Genomic DNA, 14,907 nt, shown 5'->3' on the forward strand with positions numbered 1-14,907 from the left:
GTAGTCATTTAGGCAGGTTGCCTTTGTGTTCTTGGGAACAGGGACTATGGTGGTCTGCTTGAAACATGTTGGTAATACAGACTCAATCAGGGACATGTTGAAAATGTCAGTGAAGACACCTGCCAGTTGGTCCGGGTAATCCGTCTGGCCCCGCAGCCTTGTGAATGTTGACCTGTTTAAAGGTCTTACTCACGTCGGCAACGGAGAGCGTGATCACACAGTCGTCTGGAACAGCTGATGCTCTCATGCATGCCTCAGTGTTGCTTGCCTCGAAGCAAGCATAGAATTGATTTAGCTCGTCTGGTAGGCTCGTATCACTGGGCAGCTCGCGGCTGGGCTTCCCTTTGTAGTCTAATGGTTTGCAAGCCCTGCCACACAAGACAAGCCTCAGAGCCGGTGTAGCATGATTCAATCTTAGCCCTGTATTAACGCTGTGCCTAAGCTTCCGGGTTAGAGTCCCACATCTTGAAAGTGGCAGCTCTACCCTTTAGCTCAGTGCGGATGTTGCCTGTAATCCATGGCTTCTGGTTGGGGTATGTACGTACAGTCACTGTGGTGACGACGGCATCGATGCACTTATTGATGAAGCCCTTGACTGATCTGGTATACTCATCAATGCCATAGGAAGAATCCCGGAACATGTTCCAGTCTGTGATAGCAAAACAGTCCTGTAGTTTAGCATCTGCTTCACCTTTGAAGTTGTTGTACAACTGACTAGGCATCCCCTTTTCTCCATTCTCTCCCTGCTCCATAGGAGTGTTGGGCCATTCCAGTGGAATGTGCCGAGACGGCGTGTTTTTGTCCCAGTTGGGTGATGCGGCTTAAGCAGAGATTAGGGGAGTGTTACACTGTTCTGTTTGCCCAGATGCTCTCCTACACAGAACCGGCTGAGGAGTAAACACACAATCACTGTGAGGAATCTTCTGTTTCTCTGGGATGTCCAGAGACTTTGTGTTAGGCTAGCCGAGTGACCTTATCTAGGGATTGAGCTAGTCATTGATGTTCTGATCGACTGGTTAACATTATATTGATTGAACTGTGATCATGACATCCTCTTTAGTCTGCCATAATATGTGACTACAGTACAGATGTGGGGACCCGCCATCACCTCGTCTACTGTGGGAAAATGGCAGAGGTCCAGAGAGAACATCCCTCTTGTCCTGTCCTATGGAGAGTTTTGGCCCCCTGAGGAGACTTTTGTGTGTGTGTTTTTCTGTCTGGTTGTTTACCCTCACTGTGAAGCACACAATCTTCTTCTATGCTGGAGACATATTGGTTTTTATGCTACTGACTAAAGCCTGTCCCATGCTTCCCAGTGGAAACAGTTTGATATACAGCATATAATGATGCTGTTTTTAGCTGTTAGAAAAACACTGATGTTGGAGATGCACCTTCCTGAAAATCACATGGATAAGCACAAAGTTAACAGATAGAATAGATCAAAATGGAAACTGTTTATGTTGTAACATAAATGGTATGTCTATTTAGTCTGATAGCAAATTAGGTCTCTGCTAATTAGTGCGTTGGACAATCATCTCTCCATCCCTGCAATGTCTGCCCACTCAGGTCCCCAGAGACTGTGGCTAGCTGATGATTTCTGTATTTTTGTGGGGCTGTACGCACACACATTTTTCTTAAGGCAAGTCGAAGTTGGTGATTGGTCAACAGTAGGGGTGGGACCTATGGACAGGGTTCTTCAATTAAGTGTTTGCTGTCATTGGGCTCAACAAGCAAGACGAGAGAGCACAGCAGCAGCTAGGCCTTACTGTCTGCTGTGTACTGCTAGTTTTCATGCCAATGTTTTCACTTGAGATGTACTGCACCAAACATCTAGGCTAATGTAAAATTGCGCAACAGACCCTCTGCAAAAAAAATAAATTCATTACATTTGATATTTCTTAATTCATGGCTACTGTGCCTTGAGGGACTAACACAGCTTTTTTTCTCTTGTTTTTCAAGCGAAGCCCTTCAGAAGGGTGTATGCGAGCACAGACGTTTGCTTCGCCTTGGTGTCTCTGATTTAGTCATGATAAACCTCATGAACTGTGGCCTGCCTAGAGTGGAGCTTTGCTATTGTTCATCACTCACATGTGACGTTCGGTAGGCAAGATAACAAACTCCCACCAGTACAAGATGTTTTTACTACAGAGATGGTGCAGTTCTACAGGTTATTTGGTTATCATCTGTGCTGGTTGATTGTTTACATAAGCACAGGCTGTGGAAAGTGCGTTCTCATATCCCGGTAGGCCAGCAGCATGGCTGCTATTTGGGTGCCATCTAGTGACCACAGGCAGTATTTTTAGAGGACTTCTCAAGTGTTGCTGGCATTTGATTGCTCATGAACTGGTTCCAAGCCACATTTCTTGGTCTTTATGCAATAGATGATACCGAAACAGATATCTCTCAGCTATTTCCTGTCATTCCTTCACCTGGATCAAAGTGGTATGTGTCCCTGGCTGTGAACAGTGAACACAGTCAGGCTGAGGCTGTATACTGGATAAGTATGGCCTCACCCTGATACCTTTTCCCTCTGACTTTATCAGTTCATTTTATCTGCAGATTTTAGGCTCCTTCATTCAACGTTGTTTAGGCAGGCAGTCCAATACTTAAAAAGATGTTGCCTGTGTATACGCATTCATTGTGATATCGTCTGTTGCTGTACTTCCATGACTCACCACATGGTGGCAGTACTTATCATCTGAACCAGAACCTCAGTCTCACGCTAGCATCTATCGTCACCATATCAAGGGAACAGTGTTCATCGTGTTGTACCTAATTTAATTACTGTAGTGCAGAGCATTTAATTTGACAAAGTATTGATCAAAGGCCTCAACGTGTAAGCAAGCGTCTGAGTCCTTTGTTCGTGGGATCACTTTGATGCTCACAAGGCATGGAGTGGATTAATTCTCCCACTTGAATTAAATGGATTGAATAAGGGTCCGTGGTAAGTCTGTCTTCAGCTCCTGCCACACAGGTACTGATGATAAAGAGGTTGCAGGACAAAAACACAAGGGAAGAACATGACAATATGTTCATTTGGGATCGGGGTTAGTATGGGCTTTTTAAATTCTAAATATATCATTTTAACAGGAAAGCTGAAATGTAAGGGATTATGGTGGACATTGTGACATTCTGTGTTTGTGTGCACGAGGTGGCAGAAAGCTGAAATACATAAGTGTCTTTTCTAAGAGGTTCTCATGGCAACGGAGGGCAGAGCTGGCTAATGAGCAGGATCAAGTGGCCTGACATCCCAGGGTGACACGCTCATCAGCTCTCCACAGTCTCAGGGGACATGAGTGGGCAGCCATTGCAGGCGTGGAGGGATGATTGGCCCACACACTAATGATCAGAGACCTGATTTCATCACAGACTAATTAGACATAGCAATTAGGTTACTAAATAAACATTGTTCACAGTAGTGTTTATCTTTTCAATCTGCAATTTTTTTTTTTCGCCAAATGCTTATCCTTGTGATTTTCATGAAGGTGTATCTCTAACGTCAGGGTTATCTAACAGCTCATTTGTTAACATGAAGGTGTATCTCTAACGTCAGGGTTATCTAACAGCTCATTTGTTAACATGAAGGTGTATCTCTAACGTCAGGGTTATCTAACAGCTCATTTGTTAACATGAAGGTGTATCTCTAACGTCAGGGTTATCTAACAGCTCATTTGTTAACATGAAGGTGATCTCTAACGGTCTAACAGCTCATTTGTTAACATGAAGGTGTATCTCTAACGTCAGGGTTATCTAACAGCTCATTTGTTAACATGAAGGTGTATCTCTAACGTCAGGGTTATCTAACAGCTCATTTGTTAACATGAAGGTGTATCTCTAACGTCAGGGTTATCTAACAGCTCATTTGTTAACATGAAGGTGTATCTCTAACGTCAGGGTTATCTAACAGCTCATTTGTTAACATGAAGGTGTATCTCTAACGTCAGGGTTATCTAACAGCTCATTTGTTAACATGAAGGTGTATCTCTAACGTCAGGGTTATCTAACAGCTCATTTGTTAACATGAAGGTGTATCTCTAACGTCAGGGTTATCTAACAGCTCATTTGTTAACATGAAGGTGTATCTCTAACGTCAGGGTTATCTAACAGCTCATTTGTTAACATGAAGGTGTATCTCTAACGTCAGGGTTATCTAACAGCTCATTTGTTAACATGAAGGTGTATCTCTAACGTCAGGGTTATCTAACAGCTCATTTGTTAACATGAAGGTGTATCTCTAACGTCAGGGTTATCTAACAGCTCATTTGTTAACATGAAGGTGAAATCGAGCAGGGTTTTTTGTCATAGCCTGGGGAATAGTTATGTATACCCCAAGAGGCCAACTAGAAAAATAAATGTTACCCACATCTGTGTTTTTTAAGTAAAATACATAATTAGCATTCAGCTTTGCAAGTTTCAGAAGGTTGTTATCAAACTGCTAGAATCAGTTTTGATAGAGAACTATTGTATTTGTTTTTGTTTAACATTTTTGAGCTACACAATGTATACAAAAGTATGTGGACACCCCTTCGGCTATTTCAGCCACACCTGTTGCTGACGGATGTATAAAATCGAGCACACAACCACGCAATCTCCATAGACAAACACTGGCATTACTGAAGAGCTCCGTGACTCTCAACGTGGGACCGTCATAGGATACCACCTTTCCAACAAGTCAGTTTAAATTTCTGCCTTGCTAGAGCTACCCAGGTCAACTGCAAGAGCTGTTATTGTGAAGTGGAAACATCTAGGTGCAACAATGGCTCAGCCGCGAAGTGGTGGGCCACACAAGCTCACAGAACGGGACCGCGTAGCGCATAAAAATCGTCTGTCCTAGGTTGCAACACTCACTACGAGTTCCAAACTGCCTCTGGAAGCAATAACAGTAGAAGAGCTGTTAGTCGGGAGCTTCATGAAATGGGTTTCCATGGCCGAGCAGCTGCACACAAACCTAAGATCACCATGCTCAATGCCAAGTTTTGGCTGGAGTGCTGTAAATCTCGCCTCCATTGGACTCTGGAGCAGTGGAAACACATTCTCTGGAGTGGTAAATCACGCTTCACTATCTGGCAGTTCGACAGGTGAATCTGGGTTTGGCGGATGGCAGGAGAACGCTACCTGCCCCAATGCGTAGTGCCAACTGTAAAGTTTGGTGGAGGAGGAATAATGGTCTGGGGCTGTTTTTCGTGGTTCGAAAAAACTAAGGGCTAGGGCCCTTAGTGCCAGTGAAGGGAAATCTTAACGCTACAGCATTCTAGATGATTCTGTGCTTCCAACTTTGTGCCAACAGGCCCTTTCCTGTTTAAGAATGACAATGCTCCAGTGCACAAAGCAAGGTCCATACAGAAATGGTTTGTTGCGATCCGTGTGGAAGAACCTGCACAGAGCCCTGACCCCAACCCCATCGAACATTTTTGGGATGAATTGGAACACCAAATATGAGCCAGGCCTAATTGGCCAACATCAATGCCCAACCTCACTAATGCTCTTGTGGCTGAATGGAAGCAAGTCTTCCCAGACGAGTGGAGGCTGTTATAGCAGCATAGGGGGTCATTAATAAGATTTTGTAATGAGATGTTCGAAGAGCAGGTGTCCACATACCTTTTGGTAATGTAGTGTATCTTGCTGCAGGTGCATGGCAACAGAGATAACTTAGAAGAATTGATCACACTGCTCTTGCTAGTATCACTTGTTTATTGAAGCGTAATTTCTCGGCGTTCGTCAAAGCTTTTAATTTTTTTTTTTTATCTTGATCACCTAAAACATTTTAGAATTGATCTCCTCGCGGAAATTCGGATTACTTTTACAATTAGGCCTTTATGAATCATGTACCTGCATGAAGCAAGGCACCACAGTCGACGTGACTCGTACATCATTTCTCCTCACAGAAAAACAGAGAGACCTTATTTCATGGAGACCTCTGAAATCACGTTCCTACATTAATCAGACTATTATCGTACAATCGATTTTTTTAATGGGACGCTCATGTAATTCCGACCCCTCTGTCACAGTCTGTTTTAAAATCAACTCTTCAGTTTCTGATAAGATCTCTCTCATTGCCTCTCATTTTCAACCGGCTAGTCATAGCCAAATAAGGGGTGCCCTCATCCCTCCCAAAGGCAAAGCTCTGTGAGCAGTTACTCCTTCCTTCTCTGGTGTAGATCTCTCTTTCTCCCTCTTTCAATCTGGAGTCTCCTCACTGACTAGAAAGGATTTTACATCCGTTATGGTCTGGTTTTCTCCTCTACCCTCTTCATTGACTGCCTGAGTCACAGTAAGTAAGTAGACACATTTACTGATGTTATAACTTGAACTGTAATCTGTTAGGTCTTTTCAGATGCTTGTGAGTTCATTCACACCTCTAGTGTGAGTTTTGAGGGGGGATTTGAAAACCGCTTTTCTTTCCAAACAGACTTTTTGAGGTATTCAATCTGGCGTACGGTGTAATGTGGCAGAACGTGTGTGGTATTTAAAAGGGCAAGATGGCATGTACACTGCTCATTAGAAGATATCAGACTAGCACCTTCAAAGTACTAAACCTTACTGTATTGAAAGTTGACTTTCTATTGTACACTATGGACTTTTTAAGAAATCACAAGTGGCCTAATGTATACCTGAAATACGGTAAGTATGCAAAATGTAACAGCTGGATGTATGACATGAGAACGGGTTGATGAGGTCGCGTAGTGCTGGGAGCTGCAGTGAGAGTCCCTCTCTTTCTGCCTGGTAATGGGTTTCAGGTTGGCTCTGCACTCTACAGGGAACTGGCCTCCCCCTCTCTCTCGCTCGCGCGCTCCTACAGTTCTCTCAAGGCCGTGAGATTCAACACTCTGTTAGTCAATGTTACGCTACACCTGAACATGGTTAAGGATTCTCATGGGCTTCATTTGGGGTTTTGAACCGTAGCTTCTCTCTCTACCCCCCCCTTCTCTCTCCTCTCAACATGCACACCTCAATTAAGCCGAAGCTTGTTAAAACGTGTACAGTGGTGTTGGGAGGGGAGGGTCTGCCCCCGCATTGGTTAAAAACAGCTCCTTGTGAAATTCAATGGGGCACTATGAAGCCTTCCCCTTCTCTCCTCCCCACAGCAGGCCAGTCTCAGATCCCACAGATGGCATCTCTGCCATTGAGCTTCTCCTTGGCCTAGATTAAAAAAGCTGCAGGTCCATCAGTACTGGCCTGGCAAACATTTTAGATCGGTCATATTCTGAGGCCTGTGCCTAGCCTGGATAGTATTAGCTTTTTCATATTAACTTTGTTGCCACTGGAAAATCTGGATCTCTTGTTTCACACAAGTGGGGGGCTGATTGTATGTAAGTATAGGCCTCTTATACATTCTACAGTCTGTTGGGGGTTTCTTTATGCCTTCTGCCTTAGTGTTTTTGCGTGCCTTCTGAGTTCAAGAAAAAAGAGAATGCAAGAAAATAAGTTCTAAGAAGTACTTTGCCGTAGTTCGTGTTGAACTTTCTGAAGGGTAAGGGAGTTGCTAGGTCAGACTATCAGCAATTGTTGTTAGTGTTCATCGAACAGATTTACAGTCCCTCCGAGGACCTCTTGAATTGTGGGAACGATTTCCAGTATTGTCAGAGTTGCAGAATGAGATGTGTAGATTGGGTGCTAACTGCAGTCGCTGACTAGCTCTTCCTGTGTTTGACTAAAGCAAACTGTACAGAATATTCCAGAACCACTAGACTCACAGTGCAGTGAGTAGCCTACAGCCGTGACAAAGATGCTGAAGCTACATCTCCCCCTTAAGTTACTGTATACATGTCGTTCCATGACATTAACCTGGCTGGACCTAGAACATTCCATGGAAAGTCAGAAATCCACACAGGCGACACTAGGATTGGAAAACTGCCACTAGATTGCACAACTGAGCAGTATTATTTCGGCCTAGAGGATAAGAGCAGTGCATGTTTTTCATGCTCATAGTTTCCGTTTGGTTTCCAGGAGCTAATGCAGAACATTATCCTGGATATTTCCCTGAGCCTTTCACATAACCTAGTTCTGTTTTGATAAGAACATCATTCCTTTATCAGGAAAGGTATTCCGATATCAGCCTCTCTAAACAGCACCAATTGATGCTTTTGATAGGCCCAAGCCAGTTCTCCTATCCTAGGTAAGAGGACAAGGCCTGGCCTGGACACAAAATATTTAGTCAATGCTGAAAAAGTCCAGACATCCACTTATGGAAAGACAAACATTACCTTGTGAAGACACAGGAAGCGTGGAGGACAGGCGTTTGGGAGAGTCTCTCTGCTGCTTGAAAGACATTACAAAACAGGCTTGTCAGTTATTGACTTTGAATAGAGTGGAGGAGTGTACAGTGTTCTCTCAGATTGTCCTCATGTTCTTACAGCTATAGTAGGAGAATGATTGTCTGTGTTTACGTCTCAGGGTCGTCTGGTTTACACTGTCTGGATGGACGGCTTGGTCGACTGTCTTTATGCTGAGATACTGTTGCTGACTAGCTGTAGTACAGAGCAGGCTCATTTCTGAGGGTGGTCTGGTCTGCAAGGTATGTCATGAATACCCTGTCAGCTGATACTGGAGTGTATACGCGAGGCGCTGTCTCAACCCTAATTTTAAGAGTTAGCTGGGACGCATCTGCCTGACTGGATCCTGACGGGCTATTTTATGATATTAAAAACATTTTCTCAAATGGTTTTATTGCCTCTGTTATAGCTGTTTTGGCTGAAGTGTTCAACTGTTTTACATATCAGAAATCTCTTTTTTACGAGGCCTGTGACATTCTTACAGCTTTAAGTATGTATGACCTCTCTCCCAGCGACCTCACCAGAGTAACAGGCACAGCACATTAACGGTCTCACTCTAACCCTCCTCCACAATGTTTCGCTTTCTTAAACCGGGAAAAAGTAGACCTTAAGCGTAAATCATAGTCCACAGTCGCTGAGATGTGGTAGTCCGGTGTCCCATAGTGACGTAGCTAGACTCTGAGACACTCGTCCGCGGGGGACGCACAGCTCGAACACGCACCTCCCCAAAATTCCCAACCAGCGTGGCTCCTAATACGCAGTTGGAGGAATTGCTTGAGCTGCGCTGAGGATTTGAAGTATAAAAGCCAATGGTCCCTGACCCAACAAACGTAATAAATATACAGTACCAGTCAAAAGTTTGGAATGTATTTTCTTCTTAATGCGTTTGAGACAATCAGTTGTGTGGTGACAAGGTAGGGGGGGTATACAGAAGATGGCCCTATTTTGGTAGAAGACCAAGTCCATATTATGACAAGAACCACTCAAATAAGCCAAGAGAAATGATAGTCCATCGTTACTTTGACATGAAGGTCAGTCCATCCGGAAAATTTTAAGAACTTTGAAAGGGTCTTCAAGTGCAGTTGCAAAAACCACCAAGCGCTATGATGAAGCTGGCTCTCAGGAGGACCGCCACAGGAAAGGAAGAGACAGAGTTACCTCTGCTGAAGAGGATAAGTTCATTAGAGTTACCAGCCCAAAGAAATGCTTCAGGGTTCAAGTAACAGACACATCTCAACATCAACTGTTCAGAGGAGACTGCGTGAATCAGGTCTTCATGGTTGAATTGCTGCAAAGAAACAACTAGTAAAAGGATACCAATAATAATAATACATTTGCTTGGTCTAAGAAACACGAGCAATGGACGTTAGGCCGGTGAAAATCTGTCCTTTGGTCTCATGAGATTTGTCCCGAAGCCACTCCTGTGTTCTCTTGGGTGTGTGCTTAGGGTCGTTGTCCTGTTGGAAGGTGAACCTTCGCCCCAGTCTGAGGTCCTGAGCGCTCTGGAGCAGGTTTTCATCAAGAATCTCTCTGTACTTTGCTCCGTTCATCTTTCCCTTGATCCTGACTAGTCTCCCAGTCCCTGGGGATGGTGCCAGGTTTCCTCCAGATGTGACGCTTGGCATTCAGGCCAAAGAGTTCAATCTTGGTTTCATCAGACCAGATAATCTTGTTTCTCATGGTCAGAGTCTTTAGGTGCCTTTTGGCAAACTCTAAGCGGGCTGTCATGTACCTTTTCCTGAGGAGTGACTTCCGTCTGGCCTGTCTACCATAAAGTCCTGATTGGTGGAGTGCTGCAGAAATGGTTGTCCTTCTGGAAGGTTCTTCAATCTCCACAGAGGAACTCTGGAACTCTGTCAGAGTGACCATGGAGTTCTTGGTAACCTCCCTGACCAAGGCCCTTCTCCCCTGATTGCTCAGTAGTTTGGCTGGGTGGCCAGGTTTATGAAGTGTCTGGTTCCAAGCTTCTTCCATTTAAGAATGATGGCGGCCACTGTGTTCTTGGGGACCTTCAATGCTGCAGAAATGTTTTGGTACCCTTCCCCAGATCTGTGCCTCGACACAGTCCTGTCTGTTCTACAGACAATTCCTTCGACCACATGGCTTAGTTTTTGCTCTGACATGCGTTGTCAACTGTGGGACAGGTGTGTGCCTTTCCAAATGATGTCCAATCAATATAATTTACCACAGGTGGACTCCAATCAAGTTGTAGAAACATTTGAAGGATGATCAATGGAAACAGGATGCACCTGTACTCAATGTTGAGTCTCATAGCAAAGGGTCTGAATTATTTATTAATATTTTCTATACATTTGCCAAAATAAAAATGAACTGTTTTCACTTTGTCATTATGGGGTATTGTGTCTAGATGGCTGAGGAAAATTTTTTATTTAATCATTTTTAGAATAAGGCTGTCACATAACAAAATGTGGACAAAGTCAAGGGGTCTGAATACTTTCCGAAGACACTGTGTGTGTGTGTGTGTGTGTGTGTGTGTGTGTGTGTGTGTGTGTGTGTGTATTAGAGGTCGACCGATTTCTGATTTTTCAATACCGATGCTGATTATTGGAGGACCAAAAAAGCCGATAGCGATTTAATCGGCCGATTTCTATTGTTTTATTTGTAATAATGACAATTACAACAATACTGAATGAACACTTATTTTAACTTAATATAATACATCAATAAAATCAATTTAGCCTCAAATAAATAATGAAACATGTTCAATTTGGTTTAAATAATGCAAAAACAAAGTGTTGGAGAAGAAAGTAAAAGTGCAATATGTGCTATGTAAGACAGCTAACGTTTCAGTTCCTTGCTCAGAACATGAGAACATATGAAAGCTGGTGGTTCCTTTTAACATGAGTCTTCAATATTCCCAGGTAAGAAGTTTTAGGTTGTAGTTATTATAGGAATTATAGGACTATTTCTCTCTATTTCATTAACCTTTGACTATTGGATGTTCTTATAGGCACTTTAGTATTGCCAGTGTAACAGTATAGCTTCCGTCCCTCTCCTCGTTCCTCACTGGGCTCGAACCAGCAACACAACGACAACAGCCACCATCGAAGCAGCATTACCCATGCAGAGCAAGGGGAACAACTACTTGAAGGCTCAGAGTGAGTGGCGTTTGAAACGCTATTAGCACGCGCTAACTAGCTAGCCATATCACTTTGGTTACACCAGCCTCATCTCGGAAGTTGATAGGCTTGAAGTCATAAACAGCGCAATACTTGACACAAATTGAAGAGCTGCTGGCAAAACGCACGAAAGTGCAGTTTGAATGAATGTTTACGCGCCTGCTTCTGCCTACCACCGCTCAGTCAGATACTTAGATACTACCATGCTTGTATGCTCAGTTAGATTATATGCAACGCTGGACACGCTAGATAATATCTAGTAATATCATCAACCATGTGTAGTTAACTAGTGATTATGATTGATTGTTTTTTATAAGATAAGTTTAATGCTAGCTAGCAACTTACCTTGGCTTACTGCATTCGCGTAACAGCCAGTCTCCTTGTGGAGTGCAACGAGAGAGAGGCAGGTCGTTATTGCGTTGGACTAGTTAACTGTTAAGGTTGCAAGATTGGATCCCCGAGCTGACATGGTGAAAATCTGTCGTTCTGCCCCTGAACAAGGCAGTTAACCCACCGTTTCCTTTGCCGTCATTGAAAATAAGAATGTGTTCTTAACTGACTTGCCTAGTTAAATAAACATATAAAAAATACATTAAAAAATTGGCTAATCGGCGACCAAGATTGTTATGAAAACTTGAAATCGGCCCTAATTAATCGTCCATTCCGATTAATTGGTCGACCTCTAGTATATAGCTGTCCTTTTTCAGGACCCTGTCTTTCAAAGATAATTCGTAAAAATCCAAATAACTTCAGATCTTCATTGTAAAGGGTTTAAACACTGTTTCCCGTGCTTGTTCAATGAACCATAAACAATTAATGAACATGCACCTGTGGAACGGTCGTTAAGACACTAACAGCTTACAGACGGTGGGCAATTAAAGACACAGTTATGAAAACTTAGGACACTAAGAGGCCTTTCTACTTACTCTGAAAAACACCAAAAGAAAGATGCCCAGGGTCTGTGGAACTTGTTCAGTTTATGTCTGTTGTTGAATCTTGTTATGGTCATACAAATATTTACACATGGTAAGTTTACTGAAAATAAACACAGTTGACAGTGAGAGGACGTTTAAGAATACTAGACTATACTAGGTGCAATTTAGAAATGAGGTTGTTCATCAGTTTTTCTCTTGTGTCAGTAACCTACTACAGTCACTCAATTAGCCATGTCAGCTAACAATTTTTTATTTTGGTAGTTAGCTGGCTAGACTATCTAAACTTATAGTAATCATTGCTTAATACCAACCTGGCCTCACAGGGCACGTGTACAAATGCCGGGACTCCAGTAGGCACCCATCAATTTTGTTTGTCATTCTCACTCAGATATCATATTAACATGGCATAAGTTAATACAAAATGTGTAGAATTGCAGGAAATTAGCTTAAATATGCAAAAATGTCTCTCCACCCAATGGCAAAATGGGTACAATTCCAGGTAATGAACTTTAAAACTTACATTCTTCTCTGCACTGCCACAAAATATTTTGTCACGAGATGGACGGGACCCCCAACCAAATCTCACTTGGGGCCCCCAACAGGCTAGACCCGGCCCTGCGTCCATTGCATCTGAGTGAAATCTGAGATGTACTATTCCATATCAGCCAGCATCCCTATGCTCTGAGAAACTAGGGAGGAGCTCTGAATGTGACGGGTCTCAGCGGATACACCGAGCCTTGATCCAGAATACATCCACCTCCCCCACTCCACCCCACTCTCTCTTGCCGTAACACTAGCCCACCCTGCTTGTCACTTCCACACCATGGGGGGCTCATATGCCAGGCAGCACAGCATTGTAACATGTTGGGGACAACTGTGTTCTGTTTGGGTCACATGACAGGGGACCGAGGGGTTCAGAATTCTAAAAGGATCAACAGGTCACTACTGTCACATAGAGGCCACGTCCCACGCATGGCTCAGCTGAGTCAGGCTGTTAGTGCACTGTCCATGCTAATCACTGCCCAGAATGGCTGGCTCACTGGCTGGTTGCCAGGCAGATAAATCTGCTGGGCCTTGATAATGGGTTAATGCATTGATATGTGTTCTATAGTTTACTGTACTGGTGCCATTTGAGTATAGTATCGGATGGATGAGGGATTTTTACATGTTAAGAGACAAAGCAAAGATATATTGTTAGGTTATATTCAAAGTTTATTTGGGACAGTTTGTTCACTTTTTAAATTTGTGTAAACATAGTGGCTCTCCCACGAAACCTGAGAGTCGAGGAGACTATCGAGGGAATTTCCCCCTCTTCGAAAAACACAATAAAATATCTCTCCTATTTCGAGCCATATTGCAGATGTTGTTTCCATGTGTGACTGACTGACATACGTGTGTGTGTGTGTGATGGGGAATAGTCAGACTGGTAAGGACTTGATGTACGTGTCTCAGTAGTGTAGGCAGCTGCCATGTGTCCATCAAACAGGGCACATTCCCTGTGCTCCTCTGCGTCTGCTGAGCCATGGCCGGGCGAGTCTCACATACAGGGCAGTTGGGGTTTCCATCCAGGGTTCAGATTCTCTGGCCAGGGACCACACACACACCATCAAATTACTCAAGAGGCATGGAGGACACACACACGCCAGCTCTGGATTCCAGACAGACAGACAGACAGACAGACCAGAGAAGCTCTCTTTTAGGTGTTTATGAACTGTGATGAGCTTCTATCTGGGCCATTTCTCTTTTATTCCCAACACTGGGTCTTTGACAGAGTCTGTCAGCATTCCAGTGTATGAAGTATGAAGGGACTCCGAGGGAGTAGTAGTCATCTTCCATTTGTACCAAGTGAGGAATACTTGGAAAAAGCTCAACAGTTCATGCAGGCCGCACTTCGCTAATATCCCTTTGATCTAGAATGGCATGGCATGACGGCGATCTAAGGCTGTTGCCAGGCAGACTGGAGAGAGACATGTTGTAATCCCTCTCAACGGCCCATGTTCTGGGTGTGTGTAGAGTAGACGTTGTGCTCAGAGAAATAAGTGCCAGTTAATGGACTTGTGCTGTCTCGGTCTGTCCTGGAACCCAGGACTACCTGGGAAACGGTGGCAATTGTTACTGAGTGGACTATTCTGGCTAAATAAACACATGAAATGAATGTCCTGCGTGGCTCTTTCCTAACTGGTTAAGATGAATCCATATTCTGTGAGAGAGCGAGTCGTTTGACACCGAGAGGCAGGCAAACATCAAATGGACACCAGTCTGCCTACAGTGGCTCTTGGTTTGTTCTCTTGCATATATCTGCTGCTGGAACACAGGCAACAAGGGCACAAGAGCTTCGCATCTTTGCTGTCCCATGTGGCTCAGTTGGTAGAGCATGGCACTTGCAACACCAGGCATGTGGGTTCAATTCCCACGGGGGACCAGAACATTAAGCATGAAAATGTATTCACTCACTACTGTAAGTTGCTCAGGATAAGCAAGTCTGCTAAATTACTAAATTGTAAAAACTTTAACTTGACAATTTTGTGACTGGCTGCTGTAGCCTAATTTACAGAACGT

The 14,907-nt window shown here is 43.7% G+C and overlaps 1 protein-coding gene across 9 annotated transcripts in view; it reads left to right on the forward strand.

Annotated features, from left to right (window-relative positions):
- LOC112223466 (1-phosphatidylinositol 4,5-bisphosphate phosphodiesterase epsilon-1) overlaps positions 1 to 14,907 on the forward strand; it is an 80,927-nt gene that overhangs the window by 22,327 nt on the left and 43,693 nt on the right. The window contains exon 1 of one of the 9 annotated variants that reach the window (XM_042305482.1): positions 6,141 to 6,271. The exons of 6 other annotated variants lie outside the window; for them this stretch is intronic. The gene's annotated coding sequence lies outside the window, so the exon portion shown is untranslated. Of the gene's footprint in view, positions 1 to 6,140; positions 6,276 to 7,142; positions 7,311 to 14,907 lie in introns of those variants that run through there. 2 more of the 9 variants (XM_042305481.1, XM_042305483.1) reach the window with 2 other exon arrangements.

The sequence above is a fragment of the Oncorhynchus tshawytscha genome, linkage group LG24 (genome assembly GCF_018296145.1).
Source record: "Oncorhynchus tshawytscha isolate Ot180627B linkage group LG24, Otsh_v2.0, whole genome shotgun sequence".
NCBI classification, from domain to species: Eukaryota; Metazoa; Chordata; class Actinopteri; order Salmoniformes; family Salmonidae; genus Oncorhynchus; species Oncorhynchus tshawytscha.